Here is a 12,127-nt window from a genome sequence, read left to right as displayed (position 1 = left end):
CCTTGACTGTGGTTCCACCCGGCCCTCAGGCCTGGTTGGCTGCTTATTCCTGATGAACTGCCCCTCTGTTCTGGATAATGCCATTCCCAGCCCTACTAAGCTAAGGACTACTTGTTGTTGCTGATTGCTATGCCTTCCAACCACTCTGAAAATCCCAGTGGCCAGTTTTCCTCTGTCACCCTTTCTAAAGCTGTAACCATCACCAACCTCCCTAGCTGGCAAGGAGTATAAATGTCATTGTCACAAATCACAATCTAGCTCAAGGAGTAAGGCCATTTTGGGGATTTTCTACATAATAAAAATTAAATCTACTCTTAACCTATGGTTAATTCTTTGTCTTGCCAAGCTGGACAACCATACAAATCCACAGCAATGTCATGGAAGGATTTGGACTTCTTTCAGTAGTGGTTGGGGGTGGGGATACTCGGCATCATATTAAAGACCCATAGGCTTGATTCCTAGATAATTAGTTCCATATTTTTTTGTTCCCTTTGGGGTCTACAAATCTACATGTAACCTAGGACAACTGGCTTCTCGTTTCATAAAACTGATTATGGGGACACCCTGGCAGGAGAGAGAGCAGATGATTGCAAATTTATTCTCACTACTGGAAAAATATTCCTATGAGGATGTGTAATGAACAGCTTGAGCTTTGCTTTGGAGACAGATAATCAGTGGGTATAACCATACCCAAATCGTATGGGTGTGTAAAAACCACAGGAAGACTATCCGCCTGGCCTCAGGTGTAGCCTTCACGATAGAGCAGCAGAGCCCTTCCTGGGAGCCCCTGGCACTGAATCATGGAGAAGACAAACAGAAGAGAATTTGAGGAAAAATTATGGTCAGTGATTGGGTGAATTCATCTTACTTTTTTTGTTGTCATTGCTGCCATTGCTTCTTATAGAATAAAGGAAATTTAAACAGAAACCCTTTGTATTCATAATTCTCACATCCTGACCAAACCATTATAGTTCTCAGAATACCTCTCCTACCTTATCCATATACATATACGCTTTTTGTCTCTCTTCCCACCAATGTATTTGCAACCACTTTCCCATGCTGCTGCATGATCTTTATGGCTATCTAATGGTCATACCATAATTCACTCAGCCCTTCCTTTGTTACAGGACATTTGGATTGTAAATTACTTTTTTTTTCCCTTTGCTGTCATAGACAACAGTGCTGTGCTTTATACATATAGCTTCTCCTTTCCTTGAATTACTTTCTGAAAAAGAATTACAGTTCTGAAGAGAATGGATATTTTTTTTCTGATTGCTTTTCATATGTTATAAATCACCCTGTCAAAGAATTGCATAGGACATTTGGTTGGTATATATCAAACATAGCCTCAACCTATGTGAAATAAACTGTATTTGGGGTGCCTGGGTGGCTCAGTTGGTTGAGCATTCAACTTCGGCTCAGGTCACGATCTCATGGTTCAGGAGTTTGAGCCCCGTGTTGGGCTCTGTGCTGACAGCTTAGAGCCTGGAGCTTGCTTCGGATTCTGTGTCTCCCTCCCTCTCTGTCCCACCCCTGCTCACACCCTCTCTCTTTTTCTCTCAAGAATAAATAAACATTAAAAAAATTTTTTTAAAGAAATCAACTGTATTTATTTATTCTGATAAATGACTATTGTGATTTTCAAAGTAGAAAAGACCTTTATCTAAAGCAAGGAGGCAGCTGTTCCTCTAACAGATCAAAGAAGGTGTTTTAATGTATGGTTAGTGAAGTGCTCGTTCAGAATAATATTCTCAAAACTTTGCCTTTGATGATGAACTATGTTCCAGGATGGCTCTCAAGGGTGCCAGTTCCTTCTAGTACTCGTTCTCCTTGGCTCCTGTGTTTTTTGTGTTTATATTTTTTTATTCTGAGCAACAACATAACCGTTATTTCCCATCCCTTTCAATGAGGGATGGCAGATAAGAAAAAGCAAAAGTCATTGGTGGGGCATCTGAGAATACACTTTAAAGATGGCTTACTTAGTTTGCCTTCCCTCCACCTTCCTTGCTTTTCCTACTGTCTAGAATGTGTTTGCAATAGCTGGAATCTCAGCAGCCATTTTAAAACCATGCGGATGCAAGTTCTATAGCAAGGAGAGAAAAATAATACAACATTTGAACCATCCAAGACCACCTATCTCGTCTTCTTTTATGGGTGATACATACTCTGAACTACTGTGACCTCAGCTCTCCATTCCTAACAGTGGAGCATGATCCCTAACTTACAGTGTTTCTGAGGACAATGGTTTTCAAACTTTAGTCTGTAGCAGAATCATTTAGAGGCTTGTTAAAATACAAATTGCTCCCCCTCTGCCCTCTTCACTCTGTCACGAAGTAGAGTCGTGGATGGAGAGGAGAATTTGCTGATGCTGTTCTAAACCCCACTTTGAGAACCACTTGTAGGATATCTTTCCTGAAATTATTTCTTTACATGAGAAACATTTGGCCAAGTTAGCATATAGAAAGCACCAAATGTCACACTAAGCACACATACCTCAAGATCCTAAAAAGCTGTGATCAGAAGTTCAGAAATAGATTATATGCTCTGCCCTATATGCTGTCTCTACGTTGTTGAAGAGGTGGTTATCTATTTATATTCTATACCTATATCATCTATATATATCTACATCTATATCTGTCTATTATTAGAGAGGGGGGGAGTGTGTGAGTGGGGAAGGGGAGAGAGAGAGAGAAAGAGAATCCTAAGTAGGATCCAGGCTCTGTGCAGAAACCCACTCTACCTATTTTTAATTATGACCAAAGTTGATACATTTCCATAACTACAGGTCCTCCTAAAATTATTTTCAACCACATTGCTGCCTTATTTGTAACTATTTTATAAAATGTAACAAAAAAAAACCAAATGAACTTTGGGGGTATAGGTAACCTGAAAAGTTTTTTAATGTTTATGTATTTTTGAGAGAGAACAAGTCAGGGGGGTAGAGGCAGAAATAGAGGGAGAGACAGAGAATCCCAAGCAGGCTACGTGCTGTCAGCACAGAGCCTGTTGTGGGGCTCAAACCCATGAGCTGCAAGATCATGACCTGAGCTGAAATCAAGAGTCGGACAGACACTTAACCAGCCGAGCCACCCGGGAACCCCAACCTGAAATTATTGTGGTGAAGTCTCAAATTCAGAGTTGTGTGTTAACTCTCTTAACGATGTGTGCTGCTGAGACAGACTACCCAGATGGAATATTTCATGAGAATTTCAATGTAACCGTCTTAAAAAATTTAAAAATATTGAAACAGCCATATCATTCTAACTCTTCACTGTTTCAAGCTACTATAGGAATGCCAAAGCAAAATAGATACCGAGTTATATGTCATCCTCTAAATGTTTCTAAGTTTTTACTTTAGCCATGGGTGGAAACTCAAAAAAAAAAAAATCGTCCAGAGAAAACTCAGAAAAATGTATCCGTCTAAGGGAAACTAGCTCCTACTTTTATTTAAGAGTATTTCCCACTGTTTTAAACGGCAACGGGGAACAGGTGATTTTCATGGCGGTAAGTGTGGCCCATGATTTCATTTACTCTTACTGGCTGTTAATTCTTTTTTATTCAGGGTAATCATCGATCCAGCTTTACAGGTAGTTTCCCCAATTGTCGTTGGGAAGACCACCTCCACAGGAAACCGGGGATCCCACGTGGAAAGAAGGGAAGTGGATCCTTGGAGCGATGATGAAGGGGTATCCCAGGATGGGAGCTAGGTGCCAGCAAGGGTGGCATCCCGTTCCCGCTGGAGTAGGCCAGAAAGCTTCAGATATTTCTTCAGGAAGATGAAGATATAGAGACCTCATAAGTCTGAATGTATTTGTTTAGAGGCAAATTAGACCAAGTGGAGAATGAGGGACTGAATGTCTATGGGAAACATTTATAAGAAGAAAGAAGAAGAACAGAAAGTTGAGTAGCTGTGCCTGTGACTCAGTTGGACATACTGTTCACACAGTCATGATCAGATAATGTTAATCATGTAATATTTAACATGTGAATTTTAAATATTGATCTCATCAATAGGGTCTGAGAGAATTTATTATGAATTTGGGGGGATAGAAAGGATGAATATGTGGGGTGGGAAGTGTGGGTGTGTGTGTGAAAGATTTTATCTCCCATGCTAGGAATCAAGAGATAATGCCTAAAACTGAAAAATCAAGCCTAGCAATATAAAAATGTCATTGAGATAGGTCGAAATAAAACCGAAAGAACCAATGCAGAGAGGTGAAACTAGTTGCCACTGGGGAAGGGAATTGGGGGAAGAAATGGAAGCTGCTACGCTTTTTTGCAACAAAGTTTGCAACCACCTGTATAAACTTTAAAATAAAAACTGGAAAAAAGCCAAGTAAGCAACCAGGAAGGAAAAAGACATGATCTGTAAGCAACTTTTCTTATAATCTAAGAGCTAGTGCAAATAACCAGAGACCTCATAAGAGTGGCCATCACTTCTGTCTGTGCAGCCCTTCTTCCTCCACGAATCTTCAGAAAACAGTCCTCCTGACTACTGAACGAGCAGGCACAGCTCCCCCCCCCCCCCACCACCACCATAGCCACAGTGATTGTCTACTGCAAGGATACACGCACATGAGCCATGGGCAGCTCCGAACCCCACCTGGACAAGTTTGTATCAGCCAATGAAGTCAATGTGCCACAAGGAACAGAGAAGAAATAGAGGAGAGAAAGGATCCTCAAAAGTAACGAAGGTGCTAAATCCCATCTTTCTTGAGACCAGCTCCAGCCTGCCCTCTGGTCAGTTAGCCCAAGTAAAGCCTTCCTTTTGTTTGTTTAAACAAGACCGGTTTGAGTTTCTTTCAGCTGTAGGCGTAAAGAATAAGAATATACAGTTGAATGCCACCAAACAAAACTGTAAAATAATTTTACTATGGGAAATTTCGAACCAACACAAAAGTAGAGAGAATGGCATGATAAATGCTCATTACCCAGACTCACATTTACTAACATTGTGACCATCTTGTTCCATCTGCCTATCCCTCCACCCTGTTTTCCCCAGAAATATTTTTAAAAGAAAATCCCAGACATCGTAACACTTCCCTTAGCGATATGCAGCCTGCCTGTGCTTTATGCTCTGGTCCTCGTGAGCAGGAAAGTGCCGGACACACTCCTGTTCTGTCCATGTTTGAGGTATTTGCAATTGCTGCTTTATAGGTCAAAGGCGGGCAAGTGTTGGCAGTGTTTGACGGTCTTACCTGATACTTCCATATGAATCTAAGTGTTAAGGACTCTTTTTTTTTTTTTTTTTTTTTTTAACATAACTACCAGGTCATTACCCCACCTAACAAAATTAACAATTCTTTAATATGTAACACTGAGTCCATTTGCAAAATTTACCAGCTACGTCTTTGTAGCCACCATGTTGCAATCAGGATCCAGACAAGGTCTGCACATTAATTTGTTAAAAGTTATTCTTTGGAGAGATCTTCAAGATGGGGGCGGTGGTGGCTGTTTCCGTGGGCTCTGGGCTTAGGAGGCCTGCCAAGGACACTGCGTCTTGTAGTGATTCTTGGGGCCACGGGTACCGGGAAACCCCCTGACGTTGTAGCTAGGCCGACCCCTCTGTGGCGAAATCGTCCGTGCCGATTCCGTTCAGGTTTATGAAGGCCTGGACATCACCACCACCAAGGTTTCTTCCCAAGAGCGAAGAATGGGCCGGCACCACAAGATCAGCTTTGTGAATCCTCTTGTGACGAATGACACAGTTGGGGACTTCAGGAACAAGGCAGTTGCTCTGATATCCTTAGGAAAGACAGAAGCAAGGCAGCCCAAGCTAAGAAAGAAGTTTTCTTTTCAGTGACTGTTTCTTCTAAGCAGGGGCACCCAAGACCTAACAACTAATACGTAGCAGCCACGTCAGAACTATATGGATTGAAAGATACAATGCCCTTGCTACTCAATCTCATCTTTAGACGGAAGCATTAGCATCCCTTGGGTGCTTATTAGAAATGCTGAATTTGGGGGTGCCTGGGTGGCTCAGTTGGTTGAGCATCTGACTTCTGCTCAGGTCATGATCTCACAGCTCATGAGTTCCAACCCCTCGTTGGGCTCTGTGCTGACAGCTCAGAGCCCAGTTCAGATCCTCTGTCCCCCTCTCTCTGCGCCTCCCCGGCTTGCGCTCTCCCAAAAATAAATAAATAAATATTTTTTTAAAAAAAGAAGAAATGCTGAATTTGGGCCTTACCCCAGACTTACTGAATCAGAATCTGCATTTAATGAGAGTCCCAGGTGGTTTTATGCATATTAAAATTTGGGAAGCTGTTTTGGTGGAGAGGACACTGATTTAAGAACCAGAAAATCTGTGTTCTAGTCCCAGAACTGCCTCTTTGGACCAAGTGAATTTTGTTGGGGGAAGAACTTGCCCCACTGAACTTCAGTTTTCCACCCTTAAAATGAGGATACAAAATCAACTTTTAAATGTAATGGAGTTACAGTTAGAATTTAATAGGGATTCTTGGGTGAGGGAGGACTGCGAAACACCAAATATTTTTCACAGAAAAAAATAAATAAATAAATAAAATAACTTTTTGAGGCACCCGGGTGGCTCAGTCATCGAACTCTTGATTTCAGCTCAGGTCATGATCTCATGGTTGTAGGATCGAGCCCTGCTTTGGACTCAGCACTGAGTGTGGAGCCTGCTTACGATTCTCTCTCTCCCTCTGCCCCTCTCCCCTGCTAGAGTTCTCTCTCTCTCTCTAAAATAAGGAAGGAAGGAAGAAAAGAAAGAGAGAAAGAAAGCAAAGAACTTTTTAAGTGTTGTAATTCTCATTTAGTACTCTCAAAGGAACCTAACAGGTAACACGGAATGGTGAACAATCTTCAGACAAAAAAAGCCAAAAGAATCAGGTCTCAGTGTAAATAATATATCATATGTGTGTGTATATCCCTGTGCCAAGCATGATACTCTTTGCTTCCAATCCTTCTGCTTTTACCATTATGAGTGGTTGCCTATATCATCTTTATTTTGTAGACGACGAAGTACCCCGAGGAGGTCAGCTGACTTGTCCAAGGTCACCAGGTGGTAAATGGTAGAGCTGAGGTTGGAATTGAGGCTTTGTGGCTGCCGAGGCCACGCTCTTAGCCACTTGATAACACCTGTGCTTTATGCACCAGTCCCGGTGAGCAGGAAAGTACCAGACACATGCCTGTGGTTATTTTACTCCACACGGTGCTGAGATCTTGTAGGGAAGGAGGCAACCAGAGCTTATGGATGTAAACAGGAAGCCAGGGTTGAGGGACGCATCCGTGGGGCTTGGAGACCCTGGGTCCTGAGGGTCATCGTTGCCTTTCTTGTGCCTCGTCACTCTGCTGGAGGCCACCAGCCCTCTCTGTGGTGCTCCCCTCACCCCCGAGCTGACTTGACCTGTGATCTTCCTGCTCTTACTTCCTTAATCTCAATGTCATTCTCTTGGCCTCATGCCTGACCCTGTTTTTACGCCAAAGTGTCTTATGCCTGCTTCCAACCCCAGCCTCCAAGTTAACCCCAATTCTTCAATTATAACCTATTCAATTAATTGAATTAGAGCGGTGTTTCCTCTGGTGGCCCCTGAAGTTGATGAACCCCGTATTGGTGTTTTAGACTAAAGGGCCCAAGCCCCTTTCCCTTTGGAGGATGTAATTCTCTTTATTTCAAATATATTATGCTTGGGGAATGACAGCAGACATGCCGTCTACACTGGCTGCGTCAGACTTTTCCACGGACCATGTGTTCCGTAGGACGCCCGGCTCACATAGCACTTCTCAGAGAGCTGTCCTCTTCATAAAGACAGCCATAATTGGGGTTATAGGAGGGTCACCTCCTCAAAGCTCCTCGGACTTGAATGTGCATAGAAATCACCTGTGGATCTTGTTAAAAGGCAGACTCTGACTCGGTAGGTCTGGGGTAGGGCCTGAAACGCTGCCTTTCTGACAAGCTCCCAATTGATGCCGATGGTGCTTGTCCGTGGGCCATCCTCAGAGGAGCAAGAATCTAGACCGCTGGTTCTCAACACCAGTTACACATTAGAAGCCCCGGAAGTGTTTCTAATTAGGGGAGACCGAGGTGCAGGGTGCTATCAAAGCCCTCCAGGGGATTCTAATGACCAATCAGAGTTGAAAAGTGTTCGGAGGCTGAAGTGGCAGCAGGAATTGGGTGGCCAGTGGGGGGCACACCTGGCCGGATGGAAGAAGGGGGCGGGGGCTACGGGAAGGTGGAGCTCCTGGCTTGTGAGCGTCTTTATTTCCTGTGCTTCCTGCCTCTCCTCACTGACCCTCACCTTTTCCTTCTCTCATGTTGTCCCCCTACCAACCTCTCCTCTTCCGAACCATTGCAGTTAAAAAAAAAAAAAAAAAGAAGAAGAACAAACTGAAAATCAACAACTATATTTGGATCCCTCAGAGAACGGATTTCCCAGGGCCCACCATCACCCTGAGACTTGGAGAGACAGGCAACTTCCTGACCAGGAGCACAAGCTCACAGCTGGAGCCAGCACCAGAGGGATTACTTCAACTGTAAGTGGCACATTGCTAGGGGTGAGAGTTCAAAGTCGTGAGATAGGGGTGGGGAGGAATTTTAGGGGAACCCTACACTTCTGTTAATGTCTGGGAGCCTTATCAGATTCTCAGGGTGAAGCCTGGAGAAAAGTCCCCTCACGCTTCAGCAAGTAAGGGTGGGGGGTGGGGAACGTGGCTTCTAGGAAATAAATCTTTCTGAAAAAGATGTTGGAATTTAAGAACCTTGAAATTGAAAAGCATGCAGTTCAGCACACCATCAATGATGAGTTACTGCATGGTGAGCACGGTGCTTTGTGCTGGGGATCGGGGTTGAATTAGACCGACTCATTCTCCAGGAGTTCATGGTCTAATGGAAATGCACATGTGCATACATTTATGCCAGAGATTGATAGTTGGTGCCTCTCATGTCTTATCTCTGCTTCTTCTGTAGTAATAGAACTCCCCTTGCTAGCTCAGTACATGTTTCCCAGGATAAATATTATGCTTCCTGGCCTCCCTTGCAAGGTACGTGTGGTCATACAATAAAGTACCGGTCAAAGGGATATAGTGAAAGTTTTACAAGCAACTTCCTGAGAAGTGTCCTTGAATTGAGCAGATGTCCAAGACCTCTACCCCATAACTGTATATATGACCTTATTTGGAGGGAGGGTTTTTGCAGACATAATGAAGTTAAGGATCTGGAGGTGAGATGATCTGGGATATGAAGGTCAGAAGCTCTCCCTCTCCCCTTTTCTCTTTCTCCTGTCTGGACCCAAGTAGACATCCTAGAGAATAAGGGGGAAATTTCCACCACGAGCCTGGGTTCCTGATGATTCTGGAGTTGCCATAGCAGCCTACATTTCTATAAACGGAGATAAATAGATTTCTAATTTGGTTAAACCTTTGTTATTTCTGGATTTCTGTCTCTTGCCTTTTTTACTAACAAATAAACCAACTAGCCACAATAAATGTATTTCTTTTTTAGGCCTGTCATAAATATTCAAAATAAGAAACAACATATTTTGCAAGTTCTATTTTACTTACAATACACACTCCATAAAGTGTTCAGAAAGGCCCTGTGTGATTTGACCCCTGTCTACTTCTCCAATCTACTCTGGGGCATTTTTCTCTAGCGTGACACATGGTATACTTAAGCCTTATGTACCCATCCTTTCATTCCACAAAACAAAATTGCCCCAGATGCTGGGCATACAGCAACAAAAACCAGCCCAAACACCTGTCCTTAAAGCCAGTTTTCTCCATTCCACTTTCCAGGCCATTTATTTTCTAGCTCCTAGACTTGGCCCATAGTGTTACCTCAGTCTGGAGCAGTACTGTCCACTAGACCTCTGTCCGGTGATGGGAATGTTCTCTGTCTGCACTGTCAAACTTGGTCATCTCTAGCCACGTGTGGCAAAGGAGTACTTCAGAGGCGGTTAGTTCACGTGTAAATAGCCGCGTGGGGCCTGCAGCTGCCGGCATGGACAGTACGGATCTTGTTCACTCTGCTCCCTACTAGAAATGGCTGAGTCCTCGAGGCGATTTTAGGGGATGGTCACAAATTCTACAATTGAGACATGGAGCCTGTGTCACCTCTCCTCTGATCTGGGTGATTGCAGTGTGACTTCCCAGGCCAGGCAAGGAAAGCCTCTGCCCTGGTCTCTTGAAGGTTGTGTTCTTGGGTCCCTTGCTTTCAGGAAGCTCTGTCTCAGAACCTTGCTGCCACACTGTGAGGAGCCAAGGCCACATAAAGAGGCCACCTGTGGCTGCTGCATCCTTGAGTCATCCCAGCCTAGGCACCTGTCCTAGTTTCCTGTGGCCGTCGTAATAACATGACCACAGACTTGGTGGTTTGAAGCAACAGAAAGTCATTGTCTGGCAATTCTGAAATCTGCCACAAGTCTGAAAGCAAGGGGTCAGCTGGTGTTGCCCCCCCATTCTGGGGTCTCTGAGGGAGGATCTGACCCGCTCCTCTCTCCAAGTTTCTGGTGGTAGCCAGCCATCCTTGCCACTCGTGGGCTTGTACATGCATCCCTGTAGTCTCTGCCTCCTCCTTCCTTTTCCCTTCTCCCCTGCGCCCCTGCTATTCTCCACTCTCTCTCTGCTGTCTCTTAGGAGGACCCTGGTTATGGGCTTTAGGGCCCACCCTAAAGCCAGAGGGATCTCATCTTGAGATCCCCAACTTGATCACACCTACAAAGATCCATTTTCCAAATCAGGTCCTATTCACAGGTAGTGACACTAGAACTTGGGCATCTATGTCTTTGGAAGCACCATCCAGCCCAATGCGGCAACAGCCATGTGCGTGAGGCAGCCGAGAGATGATGCTAGTCCCTGGCTATTGGAATTGCTCCCAGGCATTCCCATTTTCCCACTTAAGACCCTACAAGTTGAGCAGAAATAAGCTGTTACCACCATGCCCTGTTTGAAATCCTAACCTATTTTTGAGCACAAAAGAGTCTTCTGTGCCACTAGGTATGGGGTGGTTTGTCATGCAGGTACAGATGCCTGGAAATTCCTATTCATAACTTGTAAGTCCCAGATCAAATAATACGTCTCCAACGAGTCCTCCTCAGATACCTCAGATACTAAAGAGAGAATCTCCTTAGATACCACAGTCTAAATGATATTCTCCTCTATTCACTTTTCCTATATGGCCATTATCACAATTTTTAATTACAAGTGTTTTTCTTTTGTATTTTATTCATTTATTTATTTATTCTCAAGTTTGTTAACATACAGTGTAGTCTTCGCTTCAGGAGAAGAACCCAGTGATTCATCACTTAAATACAACACCCAGTGCTCATCCCAAGAGTCCTCCTTAATGCCCATCACCCATTTTCCCCACAACCATCAACCCTCAATTTGTTCTCTGTATTTAAGAGTCTCTTATGGTTTACCGCCCTGTTTTCATCCTCTTTTTCATTCCCTTCCCCTATGATCATCTGTTAAGTTTCTCAGTTTCCACATATGAGTGAAATCATGTGCTGTCTTTCTTCAGTGTGCAGGTTCCTCAAAAAATTAAAAATAGAACTACCCTGTGACCCAGCAATTGCACTACTAGGAATTTATCCAAAGAATATAGGAATGCTGATTTGAAGGGGCACATGCACCCCAATGTTTATAGCAGCACTATCAACAATAGCCAAATTACAGAAAGAGCCCAAATGTCCATCAACTGACGAATGGATAAAAAGGATGTGGTATATATCTACAATGGATACTACTCGGCAATGAAAAAGAATGAAATCTTGCCATTTGCAACTACGTGGATGGAACTGGAGGATGTTATGCCAAGTGTTTATTCTTTTTTAAACCTATGTCTCCCCCCACTAGACTTAAGTTCCAAAAAGCCAGGGACCAAGGTGTTTCATTCAGCACTCTGTTCTGTGTGTGTACCAGGTACACAGTAAACACCTAGTAAACAGGTGCTGAATGACTAAAATTCTGAGTTTTCTGTGGCTGAACCTACAATTGCTGTTTGTCATCTGAACTGACGTAACTCTTGGAAAACAGTGCTTATTTTGCCCTTTTGCTCTCAGCAGACTAAATAAGCCAGAATGTAGCAACTGGAAAGCAAAGTGTTCACTTTCTAAGAGTCAAACGATAATTCTTGCTGTTTCAGTTCTTTGCATTTGAGTAATTGCTGTGG

At 43.6% G+C, this 12,127-nt stretch overlaps 1 protein-coding gene across 1 annotated transcript in view; it reads left to right on the top strand.

Moving 5' to 3' along the window:
- The first annotated feature begins 8,380 nt into the window (after positions 1-8,380).
- The window catches only part of FAM169A (family with sequence similarity 169 member A), a 209,080-nt gene continuing 205,333 nt past the window's right edge, over positions 8,381-12,127 (top strand). The window contains exon 1 of the mRNA XM_053223942.1: positions 8,381-8,493. The gene's annotated coding sequence lies outside the window, so the exon portion shown is untranslated. The remainder of the gene's footprint in view (positions 8,494-12,127) is intronic.

This window comes from Acinonyx jubatus, chromosome A1 (genome assembly GCF_027475565.1).
Source record: "Acinonyx jubatus isolate Ajub_Pintada_27869175 chromosome A1, VMU_Ajub_asm_v1.0, whole genome shotgun sequence".
In the NCBI taxonomy this organism is placed as follows: Eukaryota; Metazoa; Chordata; class Mammalia; order Carnivora; family Felidae; genus Acinonyx; species Acinonyx jubatus.
Note: the sequence above shows the minus strand (reverse complement) of the source record. Positions and strands in the feature narration are given on the sequence as shown.